The following is a 17,332-nucleotide window of genomic DNA, read 5'->3' as shown; positions in this document are numbered from 1 at the left end:
TTCAATCATGTAATGTAATTGAAGAATCAAGAAGGCTATCCAATGGAGGTGATACAAAGAAGAATACGAGGCATACAAGAAGTCTAAACAAAGAAGAAGACTTATGTAATAAGTAGTTGTATTTATTTCCATCACCATATTAGATTGACCTTGATCTTTATCATGAGCTTGATAAAGATCACATAGGATGGGGCCATAACCAAACACATTTACTTTATTACACTTTACATTTACTTGTTTATTTAATTTTATATATGAGATATATGCCTATATTTACCATGTGATGATAGATTTAGGTGAACTTAAATCAATATAAGGCGTGCTCTAGAAAATCTACAATATGAATCTTTTCTTGCCTTAACAATAATATTATGAATACAATCATGAGATTCTTGTGTTTATGAAACACGTAATTAAATATGAATTTTCAATATTGAGAGAAATGATGATTCTGTCAAAAGCAAATTTCTATCTGTAAGAAAGGGGTATTAAGTGACGCCTCTTGACAATGCTCCCTCCGATCTGGGAATCATCTGATTATCGATTATTGATTTGAAATATTTAATTTAAAAGGAAGAATCTCTTTATAATATGATTATGATTGTAACATAATATAATCCCTCTAAAATTAAATAATATCAAGTAGTAATTGGCCAATGACACAACGGGCTTGTGTCGGTCAAAGCCTTCCAACATGGTAGAAAGTAGTTCTTATTTTTAAATCATTGTCGTTTCATGCTACAGCCGAGGGCTTTGATTTCGAAATAAGAAATACTTATCTATTACATAAAGATGTGTACATTAAATTAGAATCTAAAGGTCGTTACGTGCTACAGCCGTGGGCCGTTGGATACTGATTCAATTGTACGAAATGTTGGGTTAGACTTGACTTAGAATATTGAGTTTCTCGTGCTACAGCCGTGACTCAATTATTCAAGAGGCTAAAGTTTTATTAGGGAATAACATAAGATGTAACTGACAAGAGTTGTCTGCCTATTGAACATCACATGACGTTTCATGCTACAGCCGAGGTTGTGTGATGGAATGTAGGATCCCTATTCCCACTAACATTATGAATGCTTAATTTTCACTTAGGGGTTGTATAAATTAGATAAACTAGTGGGAGCCACTTATGAATAAAGACCCGATTCATATAGTTTTTTGAAATGAAATTGAATATTTGCTAAGTGTTGTTATGTGTTCATCATTTACAGATTTATTATATTCGTTATGTCTTCTGCACTATCACTCCGGAGTATACTAAATGCTCACAAGTTGAGTGTTCCTAATTTTGCTGACTGGCTTCGAAACTTGAGAATTGTTCTCAGGGTTGAGAAGCTGGAATATGTGCTTGACTCACCTAAGCCTACTGAACCTGCTAGCGATGCACATAATGATGAACATGTTGTGTATCGTAAGTGGATAGATGATGCAAATATTGCTCAATGCATCATGCTAGCTTCCATGAATATTGAGCTACAGAAGCAACATGACCATATGGATGCTCACACTATCCTTATGCATCTACAAGAGTTGTATGATGTGGCAGGGAGGACAGCTCGATATGAGATATCGAAGGAGCTGTTCGGTTGTAGGATGTCTGAGGGATCATCTGTGAATGACCATGTACTTAAGATGATCAATTTGATTGAACGTCTTGGACACCTTGGTTTTGCCATGGATGGGGAGCTGAGCCAAGACTTGGTCTTGCAATCACTTCCGAGTTCGTTCTCGCAGTTTGTTGTGAACTTTCACATGAATAAGCTGGATGTCAGCCTGCCTGAACTCCACAACATGTTGAAGACTGCGGAATCAAATTTCCCCCCTAAGAAGAGTTATGTTCTTCTAATTGGTGAAGATTCCAATCCTAAGAAAAGGAAGAAGAACCCTTCCAAGAAGAAGAAAGTAGGTGAGAAAAAGCCGGTTCCACCAAAAGCTGAAGACCCCAAAAGCAAAGCTGTTTGCTTTCACTGAAACAAGGTGGGGCACTGGAAGAGGAACTGCAAGGTTTACCTTGCAGAATTGAAGAAGAAGAAGGGTAGTGAGACTACCGCTTCTGATTCAGGTATGTTCATGATCGAAGTTAATATGTCACTAAGTCAAATTTCTACTTGGGTATTAGATACCACCTGTGGTTCTCATATTTGCAATTCGTTGCAGGGACTAAGGAGAAGTAGGACTCTTGAAGAAGAGGAGGTGATTCTACGGATGGGAAATGGAACAAGAGTTGCTGCTGAAGCTATAGGATCATTTCATTTACATATGCCTACGGGCAAGACTATTTTTCTAAATAATAAATATTTTTTCCCTCGATTGTGAGGAATATTATATCTATTCCATGTTAGACTTGGCTGGATTTTCGTTTGTTATTCAGAATAATAAATGTTCAATTCTTAGAGATAACGTTCTTTATGGAAGTGGTATTTTAAACAATGGTCTGTATGTATGTGACGTAGAGCATAATTTACTACAAATTGAACATACTAATAAAAGAAAAAGGGATGATGAAAATCTCACTTTCTTGTGGCACTGCGGACTTGGTCATATTAGTGAAAATAGACTACAGACATTGCATAAGGAAGGGTTACTTGACCCATTTGATTTTGAATCATATCCTACATGCGAGTCTTGTCTATTGGGTAAAATGACCAAATCTCCATTTAGTGGACATGGAGAGAGGGCTGCAGATATGCTAGGATTGGTACACACAGATGTATGAGGACCAATGTCTACGCAAGCCATGGGTGAATTTTCATACTTCATTGCTTTCATAGATGATCGATCTAGATTTAGATATGTGTATTTGATGAAACACAAGTCTGAAGCCTTTGAAAAGTTCAAAGAATATAAGTATGAAGTGGAGAAACAAGCCAAACATAGTATTATAACTCTTCGATCAGATCGAGGTGATGAATACTTGAATGGAGAGAGCTCCAGCTTATCTCAAAGAAAATGGTATAGTCTCCTATTGGACTCCTCCATATACTCCACAATTGAATGGGGTATCTGAAAGGAGAAATAGAACTTTGTTAGACATGGTTCGGTCCATGATGAGCTATGCGAATCTTCCAGTATTCCTATGGGGTTATGCATTGGAAACCTCAGCATATTTACTGAATAAGGTGCCTTCCAAATCTGTTCATCAAACTCCATATGAGATATGGAAAGAAAGGAAACCGAGTCTTAAACACATTAAGATTTGGGGATGTCCATCTTATGTCAAGAAAGTTGACCCATATAAGCTGGAATCTCGATCCGTAAAATGTAATCTTGTGGGATATCCTAAAGAGACTTTAGGGTATTACTTTTACACCGAACATCGGGTGTTTGTCTCTAGACATGCTACCTTCGTGGAAAAGCAGTTTATCGTTGAAGGAAACAATGGGAGCAAAATTGAACTTGATGAAGTTCAAGAAGCACAAACTACTACGGATCAAGTGGAAACACCTGTTCAGACTAAACAACCTTCTATGGAACAACCCATTCATAGTTCAGGGAGAGTGTCTCGCCAACCTGAGAGGTATTATGGCCTTGTCATTGAGAATGACAATGAGTTTTCAATCATTGATGATGACGACCCTGTGACCTATAATGAGGCTATGAGTAGTGTTGACTCAGAGAAATGGCATAGTGCCATGAAATCCGAAATGGAATCTATGTATACCAACCAAATGCCTAGTTATGCGAACCAAATGCCTAGTTATGCCTGGAACAAATGCCTAGTGTTGACTGAGGCTCTGGAACAAATGCCTAGTTATGCGAAGTTTATGAAGACTATTCTTTCAAGGAAGGTGAAACTGGATGACCTTGAAACCGTTGCTCTCACGGAAGAATGCAGCGCGGTTCTGCAACAAAAGTTACCACCAAAACTGAAAGATCCAGGAAGCTTCACCATTCCTTGCACCATTGGCAATCTAACTTTTGACAAGTGCCTTTGTGATTTGGGAGCAAGCATTAATCTGATGCCGTTGTCGATCTTTAAAAAGCTGGACCTACCTGATCCAAAACCCACATACATGTCGCTACAATTGGCGGACCGTTCCATTACTTACCCAAGGGGCATAGTTGAGGATGTGCTCGTCAAGGTGGATAAGCTCTTCTTTCCTGCTGATTTTGTTATTCTGGATTTTGAGGAAGATAAAAAGATTCCCATAATCTTGGGGAGGCCTTTCTTGGCAACTGGCCGTACCTTGATAGATGTGCAAAAAGGAGAACTTACTATGCGGGTTCAAGATCAGGATGTGACCTTCAACGTATTCAAGGCAATGAAATTCCCTACAGAAGATGAGGAGTGCTTAAAAATGGATGTGATTGATTCTGCGGTTACTTCGGAACTCGATCACATGCTAATGTCTGATGCATTGGAAAAGGCCTTAGTGGGGGAATTTGACAGTGATGATGAAGATAGCAACGAGCAATTACAATATCTGAACGCTTCTCCCTGAAAGCGAAAGCTAGATATACCATTTGAATCTCTTGGTACTTCTGACCTCAAGAACGCTGAAGGGAAGCTCAAACCATCAATAGAGGAAGCGCCTACCTTAGAGCTCAAACCATTACCTGAACACTTGAGGTATGCCTTTTTAGGTGATTCATCTACGTTACCTGTTATTATTTCAGCTGACCTTTCAGGTAGTGAGGAAGACAAGCTCTTAAGGATTTTGAGAGAATTCAAATCGGCTATAGGATGGACTATAGCAGACATCAAGGGGATAAGTCCCTCATATTGTATGCATAAAATTCTGTTAGAGGAAGGTAGTAAGCCAACTGTGGAACAACAGCGAAGACTGAACCCAATCATGAAGGAGGTGGTGAAGAAAGAAATTCTGAAATGGCTAGATGCAGGCATCATTTATCCTATTTCTGACAGCTCGTGGGTGAGCCCTGTACAATGTGTTCCTAAGAAGGGAGGTATCACTGTGGTCGCAAATGAAAAGAATGAGCTCATCCCTACTCGAACAGTTACAGGATGGAGAGTATGCATGGATTATAGAAAATTGAACAAAGCCACAAGAAAGGATCACTTCCCTCTCCCATTCATTGATCAAATGCTGGACAGATTGGCGGGACATGAGTATTTTTGTCTTCTGGATGGGTATTCCGGGTATAATCAGATTTGTATTGCACCAGAGGATCAGGAAAAGACTACCTTCACTTGTCCATTTGGCACATTTGCTTTTCGTAGAGTTTCGTTTGGGTTATGTGGCGCCCCGGCCACCTTTCAGAGATGTATGATGGCTATATTCTCTGACATGATTGGAAATAACGTCGAAGTGTTCATGGATGACTTCTCCGTCTTTGGACACTCATATGATGAATGCTTGAATAATTTGCGCGCCGTACTCAAAAGATGCGTGGAAACTAATTTGGTGCTTAATTGGGAGAAATGTCATTTTATGGTGCGTGAAGGCATTATCCTTGGGCATAAGGTCTCTAGCAAAGGTCTGGAGGTGGACAAGGCCAAGGTGGGAGTCATTGAAAATCTTCCCCCACCTAATTCAGTGAAAGGAATCCGTAGTTTTCTCGGTCATGCGGGTTTTTATCGGCGATTCATCAAGGACTTTTCAAAGATATCTAAGCCGTTGTGCAATTTACTTGAGAAAGATGTGCCTTTCAAATTTGATGATGAATGTTTGGCAGCATTCGAGACTCTCAAGGAGAGTTTGATCACGGCACCAGTTATTACAACACCAGATTGGACAGAACCGTTTGAGATGATGTGTGATGCGAGTGACTATGCGGTAGGTGCAGTTCTGGGACAGCGCAAGAAAAATCTCTTCCATGTGGTCTACTATACGAGTAAGACTTTAAATGGGGCCCAATTGAACTACACCACTACTGAGAAGGAGCTTTTGGCTATAGTCTTTGGCTTTGAGAAATTTCGATCTTATCTGCTTGGTACGAAAGTGACAGTATTCACTGATCATGCAGCTATTCGCTATCTGGTTTCTAAGAAGGATTCGAAGCCGAGACTCATTCGTTGGGTGCTTTTACTTCAGGAATTTGAGTTAGAGATCAAAGATAGAAAGGTACCGAGAATCAAGTAGCTGACCATCTCTCTAGGTTGGAGAATCCCGATTCTACTTCACAAGATAGGACGTTAATCAATGAATCTTTTCCGGATGAGCAGTTGTTTGCAATTCAGGAGGAAGAACCATGGTTTGCAGATATTGTAAACTATCTTGTCAGCAATATAATGCCTCCCAATTTGACATCCGCGCAAAAGAAAAAGTTTCTGCATGAGGTGAAGTGGTATATATGGGATGAACCATATTTGTTTAGACAGGGAGCTGACCAGATCATCAGGAGATGTATCCCGTTCTGTGAGACGGAGGGGATATTACGAGACTGCCATTCCACAGTTTATGGTGGACACTATGGAGGTGAGAAAACGGCAGCTCGTATTCTGCAAGCAGATTTTTTCTGGCCCACCTTGTTCAAGGATGCTCATCAGTTTGTTTTAAGGTGTGATCGTTGCCAAAGAGTGGGAAATTTGTCAAGGAAGGATGAGATGCCATTAAATGTGATGCTTGAAGTCGAGGTCTTTGATGTATGGGGAATCGATTTCATGGGGCCTTTTATCTCGTCTTGCAATAATCAGTACATTTTGCTGGCAGTCGATTATGTCTCAAAATGGGTCGAAGTTAAAGCTTTACCAACAAATGATGCAAAGGCAGTGCTAAATTTTCTTCATAAGTAAATTTTCACAAGGTTTGGAACACCTCGGGTAATCATAAGTGATGAAGGATCGCATTTTTGCAACTGTAAGTTCACTTCTATGATGCAGCGTTATAATGTGAATCATCGAGTAGCTACTGCCTATCATACGCAAACAAATGGTCAAGCGGAAGTGTCTAACAGAGAGATAAAGCGCATTCTAGAGAAGGTTGTTTGTCCATCAAGGAAGGATTGGTCTTTAAAGCTCGATGAAGCTGTTTGGGCTTATAGAACAGCATACAAAACGCCACTTGGGATGTCACCGTTTCAGTTGGTGTACGGTAAGGGATGTCATCTACCGGCGGAGCTTGAGCATAAGGCCTACTGGGCATTGAAGAAATTGAACCTGGATTTAGATGCAGCTGGTAAGAAAAGAATGCTTCAGCTTAATGAACTTGATGAATTTCGACTTCACGCGTACGAGAATAACAAAATGTATAAGGAAAAGGTGAAAAGGTGGCACGATAGGAAGCTACATCCTAAGTTGTTTGTGCCAGGGCAACAAGTTCTGTTATTCAACTCTCGGCTCCGACTTTTTCCTGGGAAGTTGAAATCAAGATGGTCTGGACCTTTTATTGTCAAAACTGTGTTTCCACATGGAGCGGTGGAAATTTTTGAGAATGATTCGGACCAAGCATTCAAGGTTAACGGTCAGCGGTTGAAGCACTACTATGGGGACATGGCAACCCGAGAGGTGGTTAGTGCCATTTTGTTGACTACGTGAGAAAGGAACGGAACGTCAAGCTAATGACGAAAAAGAAGCGCTGCGTGGGAGGCAACCCATGAATTGTTGTTACAGGAACCCTTAGAAGTTAATAACCTATCCAAAAACACAAAAAAATCAGAAAACAGGGGCTGAAAAAAAAAATTCCAGAGACCCTCTGCGCGCCCGTGCAGCTATGCTGAGCGGCCGCGCAGCTTGCTGCGCGCCCGCGCAGAAATGCTGAGCGGCCGCGCAGGGGTCGAGTTCCAGAAATTTTTTTACAGTTCAGAAAAAAAAAAAAACACAAAAACCCATTACAGCCCATAAACCCACGAATTCTTTTCCCATTACCCCATGATTTTATCCCTCAACCCCACTCCTAATCTAATTTAACCTACTCCACACCCTATATATACATACACCTATCCTACATATCTCCCACAACTTCCTACACTTAAACCCTCTCATAAACATCAAAAATCAGTTCTTACACACTTTTATTCACAAATCAATGGCACCCAAGAGAGCACGCACTATTGACAGCAGCAGCACAGTTCCTACTACTGATTCATCAAGGGGTACTGCTGCGAGGCCTCGGTTAACTGACAGAGCCGCGGAGGAGGAGTACACTAGGCTGTTGGGGAAGCCGATTCTGAAGGAGAGGGGGTTTTTACCATCAGGGAGGGATGGTGAGTTGTTGCCCATGATTGCAGAGAAGGGGTGGATAGCTTTTTGTGAGTCACCCGAAGCAGTACCGATGAGTGTTGTTCGCGAGTTCTACGCGAACGTGAAGGCTAAAAAGAATGGGTTTTCTGTAGTTCGGGGGCTGACGGTTGATTATCATCCTGCGGCGATTCGCCGAGTGATTGGACAGCGAGAGAGGAAGCCCGAGGAGGAGAACTGGAATGAAAAGACTGCTGAGGATTTTGACTTGGATTTGATTTGTGCGATTCTCTATCGACCGGGCACAGTTTGGAACCGCATTCCAGCCAATAATGAGTATTGTCACTTTCCGGCGATCGCCATGAACAGGTATGCCCGTGCATGGAACGCATTTATATGTGCTAATATTTTGCCTTCTTCACATGCACACGAGGTCACAGTTGAGAGAGCACAGTTGTTGTGGGGAATTCTGAATGAGGAATACTATGTGGACCTTGGTGAGTTTATCTACCAAGGAATTCTGAAGTTTTTGAGGGGAGCAAAGCATATGAACATCCCTTATGCATCCACGGTTACAAAGCTATGCCGTGCAGTAGGAGTGAACTGGCCGGCTCATGAGCAGTTGCAGTTGCCAGCAGCTCCTATAGATTCTGGCACTCTGAATGGGATGCAGGAGTGGACCGGTGGTGAGCCTGAGGAGCATGGGCTGGGTTATCGTCTTCCAGGAGGGCGTCCAGCACGAGGTGCTACTATGGCCAGGCCAGGGCGTGGTGAGGCTAGTTCTTCGAGAGCTCAGGAGGGTGCTGGGATGGGTGATGCCCAGTATAGGAGGCTTTCACCGCGGATGGATGCCATGTATGAGACGCAGAGCAGGTTTGCTCAGGAGCTCACCCTTGCGTTAGGGACTGCTTTTCGAGGCCTTGGAGCTGATATCCAGTGGCCAGTTTTTGGTGAGGAGTCTGCATACCCGCCGCCTGATACTCCACCCACTGAGGGTGATGATGATGATGACTCCGAGTAGGTATACCCTGTGTTCCTTTCTACTACCTTCACTGGGGATAGTGAAGATTTTAAGTTTGGGGGTGGTAGTTAAGGAATATTTTGTGTGTGTCATATAGTTGCATATTCATGATAGTTAGTTCATATAGTTGCATAATTTTTGCCATATAGTTTTTTTTATATAGCTTTATTTGTTGTCATATCATATAGCTCATGCATATACCATGATCCCTTTTGCAATGATTTATCGACTGAATTGTGATATTGATGCGAGTGTAGTGATAGCATTAAAGTGATATTAAGTTGTGTAGGTTGATATGCATGCTAAAAGCACTTGTATTGTCACTAAGTCTTAGAGAATGCTGAAGGACTAGATTGTTGTTATGATCTGATTATTTTCGAGGATAATCTATTTATTATGCTTAGAATTTGATAATAGGTTCTTAGTGGTAAAGGCATGAAAAAGAAAAAAAATGGAGTAAAAATGGAATTTGTTGCTAGTTGTGGCTAGGTGTCAAATGGCTAGTAGCCGGCTCGCATGTTATGCGAGTAGTCTAGGGTTGAGCAAGATGGAGCGAAACGCACTTGCTCAGAGTTAAAAAAAAAAAATTGCGTAATTGATCAAGAGTGGGCTCTTTGGTATTCGAGTTATTATGTTCTTAGGGGACTTTGTGCCTAGTGACCTAAGGCTTTTAGAGTCTGGGATCCGCTAACCTAACGCTCGTTACATGGATACCATTGTATAAGTCTTTTGTGGACCTCACTCACTGCACGGTCAAATAAGCATTTGCGTTGTAAATAAAAAGCACGATTCCGTAGTAAGCTCTAAAGTTCTTGTAGTGTTGTATATCACTTTGTGCCTAGAATTTTTATTCTTTGTATAATCGTAGGATTGCCTTGAGGAAAGTCTAGTCATAGTAATTGGTCTAGTTCCGAAGCATATCTGTTAAGCATTTGCACACACCACGTTTCTGGCGGTATGTCCGTTTGCATGAGTTTCTTGATCTTTAGTGTCTAACTGCATTCGTTGAGACGTGACAATTTGGTTTGTTAATTGTAGTAAGGGGGATCGTTGCATTTTCATATAGATTGCATTCATGCATATTTTTATTTGTTTTTGAGTCTGTGACGCTTGAGGACAAACATCGATTTAAGTTTGGGGGTGTGATAAGTGGCATTTTATACCACTTAGAACGTCTTAAAATGGCTTAAATTGGTGTCTTGAAATCAAGTATTTTATGTATTTGATGCGTTTTTCTAGTGTTTATGCATTTCAGGGTATTAGTTACATTTCGGAGGAGGAATCATCAAGAATAAGCCTTGGCATGTGTTCACCATTGCGAGAGGAAAAGAACGGGCAGATTACGACGAAGAAACGGAGCAAACCTGGAAATTTTCCAGTAGGGTCCTGCGCGCCCGCGCAGCAATGCTGAGCGGCCGCGCAGCAGCCTTGCGCGCCCGCGCAGAAATGCTGAGCGGCCGCGCAGGGTCGGGGAAAATAATATATTGTTTTAGACTTCTACTTCTGTTTGGCTTCCAACTTCTATGTAATCTGAGTTTTATGGGACTATTATATAAGTAGATTTGAGACGTTTTTCACAGAGTATTAAGGGGGGATTATGTTTTAGATTGTGTTTTGCAAGAAGCGAAGGAGATAAGGAAGAAGACCGATTTAGCACACAGCAACGAAGAGGAAGCATATATTCTTGTGATTCTTGTTTCGTTGTAACGTTGGATGCTAGTTTTCTTGCTTTGACTTATTTACTCTTGTGACGTACTCTGTTTTAATATAATTAGTTTAGTTGTTATTTTCTTGTGTTCGTTTATCATGATTTCATATGAACCCATGATGGCGATAAGTTCTATTATGGGCTAATCGTGATCGTGGGGTTGCAACGGATTTATTATGGAATTCTTTAGTTAATTGTTTAATACTTTAGTGTGTGATGATTGCATGATATCTAGTATTGGTTGTGCGTATTCGTCTTATGTGCGTCGCGAACATATAAGATAGGGTGTTAATCTCTTGTGAAGCGACAGTGGATCTTGAGATTTAGAACTTGCCATGCTAGCATAGGTTCATGTACGTTGTGCATGATTAGTGGGTAACTCTAACAGTTTTATTTGCCCTATGTAATCAAAAGGAATAACTTGTGCTTAAATCGTTGTGTTGTCAATTTCTGTAGACATATAGGAACTCAACATAATTGATGACTATTTAATTTCTATCTTAATTGTGGATGTTTGGTAGAATGGTATTAGTACAATGAAAGTTGGCTTTTATCAGTTTTGTGTTATTCGATTAATATCATCACTGTCACATGCTAAAGGTAATAACTATGGCTATAGAAGGAAGTAATAATGAAGTTGTGATCTCATGAGTGTTTTATTATTGATAAATTACAGTGTTAGTTAAGTGGTTAATTAAGTAGTTAATTATAGTTAATATTTAATCAACAATTTTAAGTGTTATTATCTTAACATTGAGAAGTAATCATACATTGGTGAGTGAGTTAAATTAGACAATAACTTAGTCTGAGTCTCTGAGGGAACGAACTAGAAAGTATTCTATATTACTTGCGAACGCGTATACTTGCGTGAATATTAGTGCGTGATTTCGCCCTAACACCAACCTATTTCTGGGCTGAAGCTGTGCAGACTGCTTGTTTTACTCAAAATGCAACACTCATTAACAAGCATGGAAAAACACCATATGAGATGGTGAAGAAAAAGAAGCCAAATCTGAAATATTTTCATGTATTTGGATGCAAGTGTTTTGTTCTCAAGACTCATCCTGAACATCTATCAAAGTTTGATCTAAAAGCTGATGAAGGAATCTTTGTTGGATATCCACTTTCCACAAAAGCCTTCAGAGTCTATAATTTGAGAACAAAAGTGGTCATGGAATCTATCAATGTCTCTTTTGATGACAAGAAGATCACTGGTCTTGAAGATTTCATTGACCATGATCAGCTGAGATTTGAAAATGAAGACTCAAATTCTGATACTGAAAATCCTGACAGTCTAAATCCTGATACTGTAAACTCTGATGGATTAAACTCTGAAGTTATTGAAACTGTGGTGACTACGTCAAAGGAAGATGCACCTATGCAGGGGGAGCATACTCAAGATCCTACCACATCTCAAAAAACATCAGAACATGCATCTGGCTCTTCAAGTTCTGATTCGTCAAGTTCTGATAGTGCTGAAAATCTAAATACTGAAGAATCCAACTCAGAGAGCATAGTTTCAGGGGGAGCATCAGAAAATGAAAATGAAGATAGCATGGATCATGGGGGAGCATCCAATTCTAGAGAAAACCTTCCATCTGCAAGGAAGTGGACAAAATCACATACACCTGATTTGATAATTGGAAATCCTGATGCAGGTGTCAGAACTAGAACAGGTACTTCAAATGAATGTCTTTACAATTCTTTTCTCTCTCAGACTGAGCCAAAGAAAGTGGAAGAAGCTCTTCAAGATGCTGATTGGGTGCAAGCAATGCAGGAAGAGTTGAATGAATTAGAAAGAAACAAAGTCTGGACCCTAGTGCCAAGACCAAAGAATAGATCTGTTGTTGGTACAAAGTGGGTATTCAGAAACAAAACTGACAGTGATGACATAATTACAAGGAATAAGGCAAGGCTGGTTGCAAAAGGATATTCTCAACAGGAGGGAATTGATTATGATAAAACATTTGCACCAGTTGCTAGGTTAGAAGCCATAAGGATATTTTTGGCTTATGCTGCTCACAAAAAGTTTACTGTCTTTCAAATAGATGTGAAAAGTGCTTTTCTCAATGGAGAATTGGAGGAAGAGGTATATGTTGAACAACCTCCAGGTTTTGTAGATACCAAACATCCAGATTATGTCTACAGGCTTGATAAAGCACTTTATGGACTTAAGCAAGCTCCTAGAGCATGGTATGAGACTTTAGCTCAGTTTCTTCAGGAAAGTGGATTCAACAGAGGGACAATAGACAAAACACTGTTCTACCTCAACCATGGAAAGGACTTACTTCTGGTCCAGATTTATGTTGATGATATCATTTTTGGATCTACAAATGACAAACTTTGCAAGAAGTTTGCCAAACTAATGCAGTCAAGATATCAGATGAGTATGATGGGGGAACTTAGCTATTTTCTGGGCCTTCAAGTCAAGCAGAATGAGGAAGGCACTTTTATTTGTCAAACCAAGTACACCAGAAACTTGCTAAAGAAATTTGGAATGCAAGATTGTTCAAGTGCATCCACTCCAATGGCCACTGCTACAAAACTGGATAAGGATACCGGTAAATCAGTAGATATTACTGACTACAGAGGTATGATTGGCTCTCTTCTCTATCTAACTGATAGTAGACCTGATATCATGTATGCTACCTGTCTTTGTGCAAGATTTCAAGCAGATCCAAGAGAACCTCACTTAACAGCTGTAAAAAGAATCTTTAAGTATCTTAAAGGAACAGCTGCTCTGGGATTATGGTATCCTAGAGAATCAGATTTTAAACTAATAGGTTACTCAGATGCAGATTTTGCAGGGTGCAAAATTGACAGGAAAAGCACAAGTGGAAGCTGCCAATTTCTTGGAGGCAGATTGGTTTCTTGGTACAGCAAGAAACAAAAGTCAATTTCCACATCAACTGCAGAAGCAGAGTATATTGCTGCAGGAAGCTGTTGTGCACAGATTCTTTGGATGAAGAATCAGTTACTGGATTATGGGTTAACATATTTCAAAATCCCTATTTACTGTGATAATCAAAGTGCTATTGCTATGACAGGTAATCCAGTTCAACACTCTATGACAAAGCACATCAGCATCAGATACCACTTCATCAGGGAACATGTGGATGAAGGTACAGTGGAATTGCATTTTGTTCCCACAGATCAACAACTGGTAGATATCTTCACAAAACCACTGTGTGAAGCTACTTTTACAAGATTGGTAAATGAACTTGGAATGGTTTCAGGTTCTTTCTCTAAATCTGCTTAGACTTGTTCTGTGTTATCAGACTTTATGCTCAGTATTTACAGAATTAATCTCATTGTATATTCTGTGCTTAATTGATAAATGTCTTTAAGTACTGACTGTTGTCTGATATATGTTTCTAAACTCTGATAAGTGATATGTCTGTTCTAGTACCTATTCAATCCTATGAGGATAACTGTGCTAGATACTGACCTAGTAGTCTTCAATAAATAAATGATTCCATGTAAGAAGTAATTATTTCAGTGGAAATCTTATGACACTAGCAAATTCTGATAATTGAGCTTAGTTAAGTTTACTTTGTATATCTTATTACTAAGTCACAAATTAGAATAATGCTACTCATCTGTTAAGTTCTGATACTAGTAAAACTGCTGAATGTACTAAGTGCTGATAAACCTCACTTATCAAAAGAAAAAGCAAAAAGATCAAAGAATAAAATCAGGTACTCCTTTGAGATCTAGAGTAAAAATGTGGAAGGGACGACCCAAGTGCATTGCTGGTATTAAGTAAATATGTATTAGAAAAGCAAAATATTTTCTTGGTGACTTTTCACACTCTATGATTACTGGAGAAATACTCTGATAATAGCATAAATTCTGATAAACAGTCGTGACTCACTTACACTGAGAAGCCACTGTAAAATAGAATTTCAAAAGATGCATAAAATTAGCACAAAACAGTTGAGGTGGACTCAAGCATAAACTCATTCATCAGTAGGTTTCAGGACAATGACAGCTCCTTAGCAAAATTTTAGTTATGCCTTATTTCTAAGATGTACTGAAGTGAATCAGACTTTACTCTTTGTCTGTTATTTAGCTTAATGCACACACTACTCACTCCATCTGAATGATGAAAATTTCTGTGGTGGTCTATGTTATTTTAGATAAACAGTCATTGTGTCACTTTGTACTAATTCTGAGGACAAGTTCTAGTTACATGCTCTAATGATTAAGTTCTGAAGTCTATAACTCAGAACTTGTATGAGTATTTACTAAGATGGGCATTCCTTTTTCGAGTTAAGAAATTATGTTCTGATGACTGTTAAGTTCTGATATAAGTCTAAGTTCTGATATTACAGTCTAATGTTTTACTTGACTTATCTGTGAATAAAATTTAATAACAGTCTCAGTTAATAATTGAATATGTTGAAGTGGAAGATTAATAGTCACTATGATTAGGATTAATGGTATTCGTACTTGAACAGTCCACTGTTTCTTGTGTCTTGTGCGGTTTAAACCATGATTCCTCTTTCCAATGAATGTTATTCTTTTTCAAAGTCTAGGGAGACGAGGTAGAATTAATTCTACCTGTCAGCATTCAATTTCTTTGCGTCTCCTGGCATTCTCTTGTCTATATAAGCAACCACTTCACATCAGTCTTTCCATCACATTCTTCTCACACACTTATCCTCTTTTTTTTTTCTTTCAAAAACACAATGGTCAGATACAACATGTTTTTTAACTACCAAACCTTCAATATGGAGCTAAGTTGTGCCGAGTGGCAGCAGGAATGGCATGTCACAGCCATTCCTGAGGAGATATGGGACTCTGTCCCACAGGAGGTACTGACACGCCTCCTGTTCTTCTATATGGACTACCATCGCCATCTGGAGCGATTGGAGGAGGAAAGCCCGGAAGCTCTCTGCCAACAAGAGCGAATCATCAGACTCGCCATTCTGTTTGTCGAGAGTAGGAAGAAGAAGATGACTTAGTCTCGTCTTCTTCCTGTTTTTCTTCATCATCAGCTTTGTCAGGCTTCTTAGCTAGGACTAAGGCTGTTGATGTTAGGATTAGAAGCTTAGGGAAAATCTTGTATAAGTATTGATGTAATTTCTATTTCATAAATATATTGTCTTGATATATTAATGAAAATTGTTTTTACTTCAAGATTTTGTCTCTGAGTTATTTTGTCTTGTGTTGATAAATCCTGATTGATATTCTGATGACCATATAAATTTTGTTTTATATTAAGTTCTGATTCATTTTCAGCACTTACTTATCTAATTTATCTTGGTCATTTTCATGAGATGTATTTTCAGAATATCAATGATGCAGTGAAAAATAATTCAATCAGTGCTAACGGTTTAAATTTTGAATTAAAACTGTTTTTCTTGATAAATGGAACGGTTTTTCCTTGAAACTAGGCAACTGGGTAAGTAATGATTCCTATTTTCTCGAGCCCAGTAACTGTCCGTTATTACTGCATGTCTGACAGGTGTCCAACGGTAACATTTTTGTTCAGAGTATAAGTACAACAGAGAGAAGATTTCTTTAATCTTTTATTTTCTTTATATTTTATCTCTCTCCTTACTTTTACTCTCTTTCTCCTTCTTTCTCACGTTGGTTTTTCATACAGACATTATCTCAAACACCTAACAGGCATACTTGACTCCTATTTTTTTCACATGGCACCAAAGGATTTAATCATTGATGGAGCTAAGTTTGTCCCTAACAACTATGCTGCAGTTCTTGATCACACTGAAGCTCCATCTGAATTGCACTTTGTGCAAGATCTTCTTGCACATAGTGAGGTTGGGTATGCATTAACACAGCCTGAATTCTTTTCAAGCCAACAAGTTCTGAGGTTTTGGAGGACTGGACTTTTTGATGATGGTGGTCAACGTGGAACTCCCAGTATTATCTTCCAAGTGGGTGATTCATCCTTTGTAGTCACTCCTGGTACAGTACGCAGGGCTTTACATCTTCCAGAAGATTGTACTTTCTCAATTCCAGAGGACTCAGCCCTTCGGGAGTTAATGGCTGAATTGGGATATGAAAAGAGTCTGACGAAACTTGGACAGTTGAAACGGGCTAATATCAGAAGAGAATGGAGTTTCTTCTTTGATTGCATAACCAAAGCTTTTGGAAACAAATGTTCGAATTTTGATGCTATTCCCATTATGAGTCAGCACATCGGGTATGCAATTATCAATCAAACTCATTTTGATTTTGCAACTGCTTTAATTGGTTTTATTGGGGATAGGATGACAGAGGATCGAGATGTTGTTTATTTTGCTAGATTCTATCAACTTATTTACACTTATTGTACTGATGAACCTCAGTTAGTCAGCACCCAAACCCCACCTTTTAAGGTTGCAAAATGATACTTTAATGACCTGGTAAATGCTCATACTAAGAAAAAAGTGCTTAGACCATTACAGATTCCTAAGTCTGTAAAACAGATCCTGGTAAGTGCTGATCCTGATACTTATAGATCTGTTTAATCTGATGTCCAACCAACTCCAAACACCCAAAATTCATCAAC

This window comes from Apium graveolens, chromosome 6, assembly GCF_009905375.1.
Source record: "Apium graveolens cultivar Ventura chromosome 6, ASM990537v1, whole genome shotgun sequence".
Taxonomy (NCBI): Eukaryota; Viridiplantae; Streptophyta; class Magnoliopsida; order Apiales; family Apiaceae; genus Apium; species Apium graveolens.
The sequence above is the reverse complement of the archived record's forward strand: the minus strand, read 5'-3'. Positions refer to the sequence as shown.